The sequence below is a fragment of the Pinus tabuliformis genome, chromosome X (assembly GCF_031772625.1).
Source record: "Pinus tabuliformis cultivar Carrire ecotype Pingquan chromosome X, CPIR1, whole genome shotgun sequence".
In the NCBI taxonomy this organism is placed as follows: Eukaryota; Viridiplantae; Streptophyta; class Pinopsida; order Pinales; family Pinaceae; genus Pinus; species Pinus tabuliformis.
Window position 1 is genome coordinate 1,091,138,082 of NC_142308.1, and position 10,862 is coordinate 1,091,148,943.

A 10,862-nucleotide genomic window follows, 5' to 3' on the forward strand; every position below is an offset into this window, starting at 1 on the left:
GAAAGGACAGAAAAGTTTGTTAAGATGAAGAAGAAATCATTGAAACAAACTTTTAGCAATGGATTCAAGAAGAGATTAAATTATGCTATCAAGAAATATGGCAGAAAGAAGATCAAGAATATGAAGTGCGAGAAGCAGAAGGAAGAACATAGTTTGAAGATGAAGAGTTATGGCAGCAATCCAAGGTTGAACAAATCTTTGAAGAGGAATTTGTAGAAGACAGATTCAAGACAAATACAAGAAAGGTCAAAGAAAAATTGTGGAAGCGACAAGTAAAGAAATATCGAGCTCAGAACAAGAAAGCACAATAGAGAATGAAACAGTTTTGAGGATATAAAATTTGAAAGAAACACAAAAGAAAATGCACAATTGTGAAAGTTTTTTAAGTCATTGTAAGCCTAGTTGAGACTTAGACCATCAGGCATGTTTAAGTAACGATTGAGTCAATTTTTATTGTAAGTCTAACAGGCATAGTTGATTCATGTTGAGTCATGTTTGAGTTATGTTGAGTCATACAGTCATAATTAATGGGGAGCGTTAGAAATAATAATTACTCCCTTATATAGAGTAGTCTATATTAAGAGTGTAAGTTAATTAGAGTTAGTATGAGTTAGTTCAAGTTTAGTCCATATTTGGAAAAGTCTCATTTAGTGTGAGTTTGCATGGAGTAGTTAGCTGAAGTTGAGTCAAGTCAAGAAAAAAAATGATTCCATATTTAGTAATTTTGGAATTTATATACCTGTGATTGGGTCATTGTAATGTGTGTCAAAGGTATGAGGCTAGAAGAGCCAAGAGCAACAACTCAGTAATTATGTATGTGAGAATATTTTTTAATAGAAGTATTGTTTTGTGTGTGTGCAATTTATGTCGTTCCTTCTTTGCCTTTCCAACATCAAAGAGCCTTAGATCTTTTCCCTTACAAACTATGGGTGAGGATAGTAGCCTCATATACCGTTGGAGTTGAAATACCAATTCCAACAATATCTACATCATTGTTCTTGCCAACATTTCTTTGCTTTTTATTTATGTCTAAAGAATTTGTGCAGTGTCAAGCAGGAATAAGAGATACATGCTAATATGTTTTCACATGCTTTGATTTGAAAAGTTGAATAAACTTAGGCTTCTGCAAAAATCAACAAAAAAAGTTTTGTATCTCGTCCATTTTGACGCTCAAAGTGGTGGACAAAGTCATCCCGAGTCCATCCTATTTGATATAAGACTCAAAAGGACATGGAAATTTTAACTTTCTAGCTTTTCTTATATATATTTTTGTTTAATTTTGTGAGAGATAGAATAATTATAAATTTTAGCTATATAATTTGTATAATTTAAATGTTTATTTTTATAAATCTTAACAATATAATTTGTATAATTTAAATGACTAATTTTTTTAAATGTTAAATTTATTTATATATTAAAATATATTTTAAAATTTTAAAATACTAATTTTATTTATAAATTAAAAATATATTTTAAACCATCACTAAAAATTATCACATAATTTGAAAAAAATATACTAAAAACATAAAAAAGTTAGACAATTATATCTAACAAGCCATGTGTCACTGTCACTCATGACATAATCTTCATAGATGCCATGGTTGCTTCAACAAATATTTAGTAAAATTATAAATTTAAATGGATTAAATAATTATTTTTATATGAAATTTTAATAAATTATTAAAAACATGAAGACATATAATTTATATAGGGTAAAAAAATGATAAGTTTTTACTCAAAAACTTACTCTATAACTGTGATTTTCTATGGAATAATACACAAACTCGTGTGTAAAAACATCTTTTTGTTGAGCCAGGGGCAGAGTCTTGTCTTTACAAACAAAATTTATGTCATTGTCGTTAGGAAGTGATATGTGGGGACCAAGTCAAAGTATTAATTTCTTCGTACTAAATAATTTTTTCAAAAATATTTCTCTACTCCATAGAATTTTGGATTTGGAGTTTCCAAGGTGATGATGTCGGCCAACGCCACCACTAAGGCTCTATTGCTTAATGCATAGTGTTGCTATGCAATAGTTAATGCTGAAAAATATATGACACTGTGATCTATAAAAATTCAGTTGAAACCTGACAAATATTGCCGATGAGAAGCGAAAATTAATCGAACACACTATACTCATGTACTCCGGCCTGAAATTAGGTTTAATGGAGTGCAGATGATTACGAATAAAGCTTCAATACAAGAAGTACTTTGTTGTTGTGAAACGAGAAACGTTTTGCAATTCCCGTCAGCCATGGACTAGCTCAACCCCTCAGCCAGGCCTCGTTTCCAACACAACTGTACAATGGCTAAAATCCTTAGAGGAGTTGTTTCAATACTTCATTTCTTGATGAATCGAGCTCATTTCTTCCATGATTTCCCCAACGACTACCAGATTTAATTCTCTATAAATTATACCATTTCAACACTTTTTTTTGACATTCTCTCATGACTCCTGAGCAATGGATTGATCAAATAAATTTGAGGACATTCTAGCTTAGAACATTGAAGACTTTTGGATAATTTTTTGGTTTTTCTTTATGTACGCCATCCCCACTATTTAAGCCCTTCTTGTGCATTCATTCAATACATTCTTCACTCCCATCTTTGCAGAACATCACACTCAAACAACAAAGATTCTAGTTAATGGTATTTTAAACTACAAGAAACAAGGAGCCACTGCTGTGGCGGTAGTCCCTGCCGGGGTCTGCAGGGACAACACAAATGGATTGCTGTAATTGCACTCAATAGGAACTATATCGGTAGATGCTAACCCGCCCCAAGCTTAGTAGGTTGACGAGCGCATGAGCAGGGCGAAGTAGGTTTTCAGCGGAATGGAATAGCAAGACCAGATCTGGTTTCTTGCGGCAGTATTCGAAGTGAATGTGTTAAGATATGGGTATTCATTAAAAAACAGTGTTACATTAAAAATGTAAAATTTTAAAGAAGATATATGCTCAAAAACAGTAAAACAGAAAATGTAGAAAAAGAAATTATTATGGTTATCATTAATCAAATGTTTTTTTATTCATTAAGTAAAATATCAAGATCACATATTCAAGCTATAGATAGAGTTGCTCCTGTTGTGCATCCCATAAATAGCCCAGCGCAGAAAGACCAAATCCACTTTGAGTATGGTCTCTCCACAAACATTTTATTTGTTTAAAAAGTAAAACAATTAATATATGTAGAAATAAATAATAATTGAAAAAAACTAAAACGGTAAATAAACATTTGAGGAGGCAAGTTGATCTTGCATGCAAGCCACGTGCCTCTCCTCTCTCGAGCTCAAGTATCTCCGCCATCTGGACAACATGCTTTAAGCATGGCTCAACCGGGGATCCAGCCTCACCGAGTACTATGTAGAATTATGCAAGGAAGACAAATTTAGCAATGAAAGTAAAGAGAAAAAATGACAAATAATGAGTTCTGAAGAGGGAGAAATCAAGAAGAATGGCAATATCGAAAAGGATAGATAGAAGAGAATTGTGAAATGTATTTGAGATAGTTGAGTATGTTGTGAGAGTGAAAAGGATAGATAGAAGAGAATTGTGAAATGTATTTGAGATAGTTGAGTATGTTGTGAGAGTGCAAAACCTCGCAACTTATTTTGGCTAACCATTCGATATTTCCAACACCTATGCATTATTGTTAATGTTTAGTTATTCAACTCATCTTGATTTTGGGTTTCTGTTTATTCCATCAATTAGAATTCGGTCACCATCTGTGCACGTACATTCCTTGCAGTAGATAACAGATGATAATCCTTATTCGGCAGGTATACCATCCGCAATGCAACGACTTGTTTTAAATGATCGTGTGTTATAAAGTGATGAAATTAAAATACAAATATGAAATTTGTTGGAAAACAAATTGCAAAATTAATCATTGATCTTGTTAATAAAATAAAAAATATAAATTATATATCTAAACATTTAACATTCTTATACAAATTAACTAACATCAGCTAAAAATTTGACATATGACGAGATAATAAAGCTGGTATTTGTGTCCTGCTTGCAAATCATCTTGACATCCACTAATGTAAAACATTTCACATACAATATGAAAATCAAGGCTATCACTGTTATTTTTGTCATGCTTACAAATCATCTTCAACGTTACTGATGTAAAATGTTTAACATATCATATGATAATCAACCTACGAATGGAATTTGACATTAGAAAATTCGACTGTATGAATATGAAAATCAAGGCTATCACTGTTATTTTTGTCATGCTTACAAATCATCTTCAACGTTACTGATGTAAAATGTTTAACATATCATATGATAATCAACCTACGAATGGAATTTGACATTAGAAAATTCGACTGTATGAATATGTTTGATGATGAAGCATTCACAAGAAAATGTATGCCCGAAGGAAAACTCTTCAATTCGCAAACCGCCGGAGGATTTCATGGCAGAACCAACCTGAGGACAGAAGATGAATTTCCCTGTTAACAACCCACCCATCTGAATCCGCACTTTTGGAAAAACGCATGACAAACTGCAATGGCAAGTTAGAAGTTAAAGCCATCTGAGATTCTTAAACAATATTAAATCAACGAAGCTTCTGTAATAAATTACCTACGGTGTAGAGTCTAGCTTTTATGTTTCAGCACCTTTGTCAATTTTGCTCACTTGCAGCGATATCAAAGACTTAATTCCAAACATTGAAATGCTATAAAATGAATCTACCATAGCTATGTATACAGCTATATTCTATCACTAAATCGGACCAGTTGCGCTTAATCCCCCTTGCCAAAACTCTTTCCCGAATCTTCCAACTTTTTTTTGATGTCTGCCATAATACCATGAACAGCCTCCTGTCAAAAAGAGAAAGAGCTCGAAAAACTACGCGGTGAATGCCATCAATATTTGCTTCATCACATATCTAATATGCTCCACATTGCAATTATCTCTCATCCAACGTTCAGTCTGGTGTTGTCATGAAGTTCTCTTTTTGGCCTGCAACCTTTAATGGTCGAGTCACTCGATTTATGGAGGAAGCGATCAAGTAATGGCGTCGATTTATATTACATGCGAGGCCAATGGTCTGAAAATTTTTCTTACGCTGCATCATAACCGTTCATTCCCTTGCAATAATTTGAAAAGAATTCACTCCAGAATGTTCTGGCCTCTATGCCGATGCCGGGGGATGAGACTGCAGACCATATGCTCAAGAGCACAAAGAACGGAGAAGGAGGGTGGGTGTCAGATATTTGAATAGCAATAAACATGGTATCTGACAATTTATGGCTGTAATTAATCAAGTTATAATCTCTATAAAGAAATACAGATAGGCGTGCGATCGACTCCATAATGAGCCTGTCTTTTCATGTTGATTGCTGCAGTGCCTTATAGTGCACTACATCAATTGTTTTAATGGCTGCTTTCATTCCTCGAATCGAATGCCTGTCCATCTAGAGTTAGATGAGGCCCCTTTGCACAGGGGAACCATTTGCCAGCCTCTTCATCGTCTTCTTCCCAAACCCTCTTGCACCGACTTTGGTAGGTGCTCCTAAGGTAAAGAGATGGAAGATATAGCGGTATCGAAGGTGGGTCGAAGTTGAAACGGAAGAGTTCGATCGGTGGCCCCTTGCCACCCCATCCCTTCATCCCGGCGCACTTAGTGCTGCGGGTCCCTTCTTCTCACTATCCTTCCCTTATATAAAGTGCGTGTCCACTGCTTAAAATAATCGAATGCATGTAAAAAGTGATGGAAGGTGAGGGTGCTCCCACATTATGAAACACTCGATTGATTAATTGAGTGGGAACTACAATACCATTTCTAGCTATGCCATATCTAAAACAAACGCAAAAACTGTGGGGGGTGTTTGGTGGATGTAGCTGTATAATTGAAGAGTAATTGAGTGGGAATTCCAGATACCATTCCTAGCTATGCCATATCTAAAACAAGCGCAAAAACTGTGGAGGGCGTTTGGTGGATGTAGTTATAATTGAATTTTGTTTATATTCATTTGGTTAGTAACACGATATTGTATGTATAGTTGGGTTAACGAAATAATGTTAGTTTTCACCTTGTTTTATAATATTAATTATTATCGTTTTATGTTAGGCCAACCAGATCGAAGGCTTTTCTATTTCAATTCCAGGTGGATGTAGCGATGTTGAATTTTAATTGTTAACAGATGGATGCCGACGATTGTGTTTGAAGGGAATATGCTTCGCCTCAGACTGAAAGGACGAATGAGATTTCACCCACGCGTTGTCATCGTCTCGATTCTCTGGCGGCTAGATGGTGGCAATAACGAGGCTTCCAGTGGAAGGAAGAGTTCATCCCTCGTTCCCTGTTACATTTTCTTTCCTAATTCATCACCGCATCTTCGAGAACTGATCACCGCATCTTTCAATGTTGAATTATTTTGAATGCAGCCAGCCCGAACATGGTTGAAGCAAAGTTTGGACCTCAAAATGCAGGAGAACTAGCATACGACCCCAGAGGAGTACGTGGGGTCGATATATAGACACCTAAATTTCATAAGAATTAACTCCTAGGGTTGAGACCGGGAGGGTTTCTTCATTTTTCTTATTAATAACCTAACGTGTGAAAATGGGTCGGACCCTGTTGTGTTCATGTGAGTACATGAGAAGATAATGTCACGAGTTTTCGATTTAGGTTAGTTCCCGGACAAGGCCTGAGTAGTTGGCCACCAGGGAGCAGTCCTAAACGGGCATGTTAATTAAACTCACAGTGGCAAACTGACCTGATGAACAGACAAAAGAAAACTGGAACCATATATTTAAACCACTTCGACAGGAAAAAACATATGATTTTACGGTTACAGTAAATATTCAAAAAAATTCCTAATACTGAATAGAGAAACCTTTGTGAATTTATACATAATGACAACTTATGAACTGCAAGAAATTCCACATACCCTTCAAAAAAAAACCTGCATGCAAAACCCAATAAAAACCAATAGTTCGAACGAACTCTAATTACATTAAAAAGTATGGAAACTGTCGTTGGAACTAAAAGAATTAAGAACCACATATATTACAGAAAATTATGGAAGCTCCCAAATGTACCGGCAAAAATGGTACAGAAACAAGAACTATGGTCGAGACACTAAAAACGACCCCAGTGGAGGAACACCAAATCCTTTAGAAAGGAGAAAACTATTCATGCATATATATAAAGAGTCCTGCCGCAACCTAGCCATAATACATATGGAACAGTGGCTAGATTTCCTATCTCATCCAAATTCACTTAGAAGCACCGGACAAGGGAGAATCGAATACCTGGAAGAACCATGCAAAAGTTAGTGCCTGTGCATCTACTCAGGCTGGGAGAAACAGAGGAATACCCATTTCGAAACTCTGAAAAAACTCTTACCTCTGCGGGAGGGCCATCCTCTTATCGCTGTGACTCTGCTGGAGGAAACAAGGTAGTAGTTGGAGAACATGGCTGCAAACAAAGACAAATAGATTAGAGGTATTCGTTCAGGCGATGAATCAAACCCGAAGGTAGAGTGTTGACAGTGTATTCCCTTGACACCAATGGAACGTACTTCTATCTCTGATCAGAATTGAACAGACTGGAGCTATAACTCATAGACATCCACTATTTACCTCATAGGGTTGGGTTAGTTCATGATATTATACACAATCCGCTGCAAGCCACAGTTGGACACCTTTATCAATGTGCCTACATGCAAAAACACACCTGGCCTCAAACCTGCATGCAGAAGCGCAGTTGTCCTCAAAATAAAACCTAGGATATGATGTTCAAAAAATTATATAACGAGTTTAAAGGTCGAACTTAGGTTAAAACGACAAAGTAAATGCATTGATCACTTAAATAACGAGTTTAAAGGTCGAACTTAGGTTAAAACGACAAAGTAAATGCATTGATCACTTAAATCTAAAACGAGGTTGCAAAATAAAACTTAGTATACAATCTTCAAAAATTTATATAACGAATTTAAAGCTCGAACTTAGGGTAAAATGGCAAAGTAAATGCTCTGATCACTTCAATCTACATTGGGATAAGCGAAGCCTGCAATAAGAGGTCCTTTTTTGCCCAGCCAAAAACTTTGGTTAAAATTTTGATAGACGAAAATTGTTATTTTAAAACATTGGTTAAACCATGATAACGCAAAAAAAAACATGGTCAACGAATGGATTAATAGGCGGTCAACGATCTATCGATCGCTATAGTCCAGGCAGGGACTAATAATAAGATCTGTTGTTTCGAGATTCTAGCAGGTTTTGTGATTTTGTAATTTCCTTTTGCACATATTTTGCATGCAAATTTTCAACCAAATACGATTGCATACATGTATCATTCATTGTGATGGCCGACGAAGTTTTTTCTGGTGAAAAATGACAGGGAGGAGGGATTTTGATACCTAGGTTTTTCCATGATGTCGCTCAAAAGGCCATGACTCAGCTTTCTAGCTTCTACTAGTATGCCGGAGAGGAGTCGGGGCCACTAAAACAAGGTGTTTATACCATGGAGAAAGTCGTTATGTTCTTTTTTTGGGTGCTAGTCTACACAAAATTTGAGGGAAAGTCTTTCGAGATTTTGCAATTTGCAGATAAAAAGGTATGTTGTGGCCTTTTCCTTTCAACTATCAAATCCCAATTGATTTTCTTTGGAATGTTTTTCAACTTATGAAATTCATTTTGAAAACAATTTTAAACCAGGGGAACAAATACCTCCTCTGGTGATGTTTGGGTTTTTTTGGTCATTAAATTACCAAAAAAATCTATATCTAGGTTTTTATTTCTATAAAAAAAGTCGAGGGTTTTGCTTAGGTTCATTGCATTACATTAGTCTAAAAGGATGATGGTATAGTTTCATTTGTGTTCTGTTGTTCAATCAGGTCTCCCTATAATGTTTTTTTTTGTTTGTTTTTTTTTTTGTTTTTTTGTTTATTGTGTTTGGTTTTTAAAAGGTAGGTAATACTATCAATAAGCTTAATGGTTATGTGCTGCAAGCACTTAAATTATGAACTTGTGAAATTTATGGGGCAAGAAAAAAGAGACTGGAAGTTGTCAGGCCCATCATGACCCAAGTTCGACAAGTCTAGGTAGTAGAAAATATTAAGGAATTTGAGAAGATTTTGTATGCCAAATCTAAATCCTCGACCAAGATCTTGCATAACAAGTATGAACCTGTTGTAGAGAGATGGAAAGAGCTCGGGTTCAATTCTAGAGAACGATTCTATACATTGAAACAATATTTAACAAGTTTATTTAATTTGAGATTACTTATTTTCTTCTTTGATTTCAAGTATTAAGGAAGAAAAATGCATCCTGGGGGATTAAGATTCCCTTCTTTTTTCTACTTTCGACTTGGAAGTTTGAAGAGAAATGAATGCATTCACCTATGGTGATGATGAGGGTGATTACACAAATATTCAACATCTTCTACAGTTGTTGGTTGCAGAGTGAAGATATATGGGTGTTGTGCGAGTGGAGAGTGAGTGTATTAAATAAAATAAATACAAGGTAACTATTGTTATGGTTTAAATATTACATTTAGTTTTCATTGTGTTTTGAGTATGGCATATAATTTTTGGAATGTAGGTTTGATCTTATCAAGAGTTATCATTTATAGTCTTACTATATTGGTATATTGCTTTACAATCTTACTCTTAATATAATTTGTTTACAATCCTATTATATTGTTATCACTGCTATAATTCTAGATTACGTGTAACAGTTAGCAAGGCATACCTAACAAGAAATTCGAGCTTACTTTAAAATCAATAGTGATGTTTTTCCTTTCCATTAAGTCACTATGAATCAATAACTCATAGCTATATACAGGAAATGTTTATGATAACATGAAAGAAACCTCTAAAATCATGACAAAATGTCATGAGATAAATTATTATGGTTATTGAATAGGCTTTGAAAATATAGATTTTTATAGTATGTCTTTGGAAAAATCTCGTTGCAATTTTTGGAAATTTCAGTTGCAGCTACCAATCTACATAATTTTTGGATCTTTGGGGGTTTTAGGGCATTGAATCTATTTCTATGCAATTTTTGGAAATTTAAATTACAACGATCAAACTATAAATTTTTTTGCTGCTTTGAGGTTTTTATGGCATTGAATCTATTTCTACCTTCAAAATTGAGATTAGAACACTTCTAAATCAAAGTTTTGTAAAATAAAAAAAAACATCCCATTATCATGAAATAAACAATGCCTTAAAATAATTTAAAATATTTGTAATCTTATGTAAGTAAAATGTTTATGACTTGGCCACCATTCACCAGACTTAATAATTTAAAATATTTGTAATCTTATGTAAGTAAAATGTTTATGACTTGGCCACCATTCACCAGAAGTAAAACGAATGTGTCCCACATACAAACCAAGTTGGAGGAACTAAACCATATCAAACAATAATAGCTTCAAATCAAATGAATTTCTTATGATCGTAGACCACTCGCACCGAACCACGGATTAATGACAAGTTGTGATGAAAACTATTTTGGGGGTCTATTGCTTTCAATATTTTTTTGGTTTCAATCCTAGACTCGTGGTTTATGGGCCCATAATCCACCTTTAATCTTTGACACAACATCCCTTTCCTCCATGCCATGGATAACCAAAAACAAAAAGGCTAAATGGAGGTTATGGGATCCGAACAACCCACAAATTGTTGCATGTTTTTACAAATTTATAGGCTGAAATACCATAGCACTCTCCTCCTACTATGCACTCTGTCCCATGGGTGCATGCAACATTAATTCCTCATGCCATCTGCATGCAATGTTAAATAATCACATTGGGATCACACCCATTTGCTTTCATCTTTAATTACTCACCGTCTCCACACTCAAAACTATGATGCTACAACCTTACAATTATTG

General features: G+C 34.8%; 1 long non-coding RNA gene across 1 annotated transcript; it reads right to left on the bottom strand.

The window, feature by feature from the left end:
* Window positions 1-7,335: 7,335 nt before the first annotated feature.
* LOC149143626 (uncharacterized) lies at window positions 7,336-7,732 on the bottom strand. Its single transcript, XR_016264079.1, has 2 exons — window positions 7,602-7,732; window positions 7,336-7,437 (listed from the first exon to the last, which is right to left on the bottom strand). It is a non-coding gene; the product is annotated as an uncharacterized LOC149143626 (long non-coding RNA).
* Window positions 7,733-10,862: the final 3,130 nt, after the last annotated feature.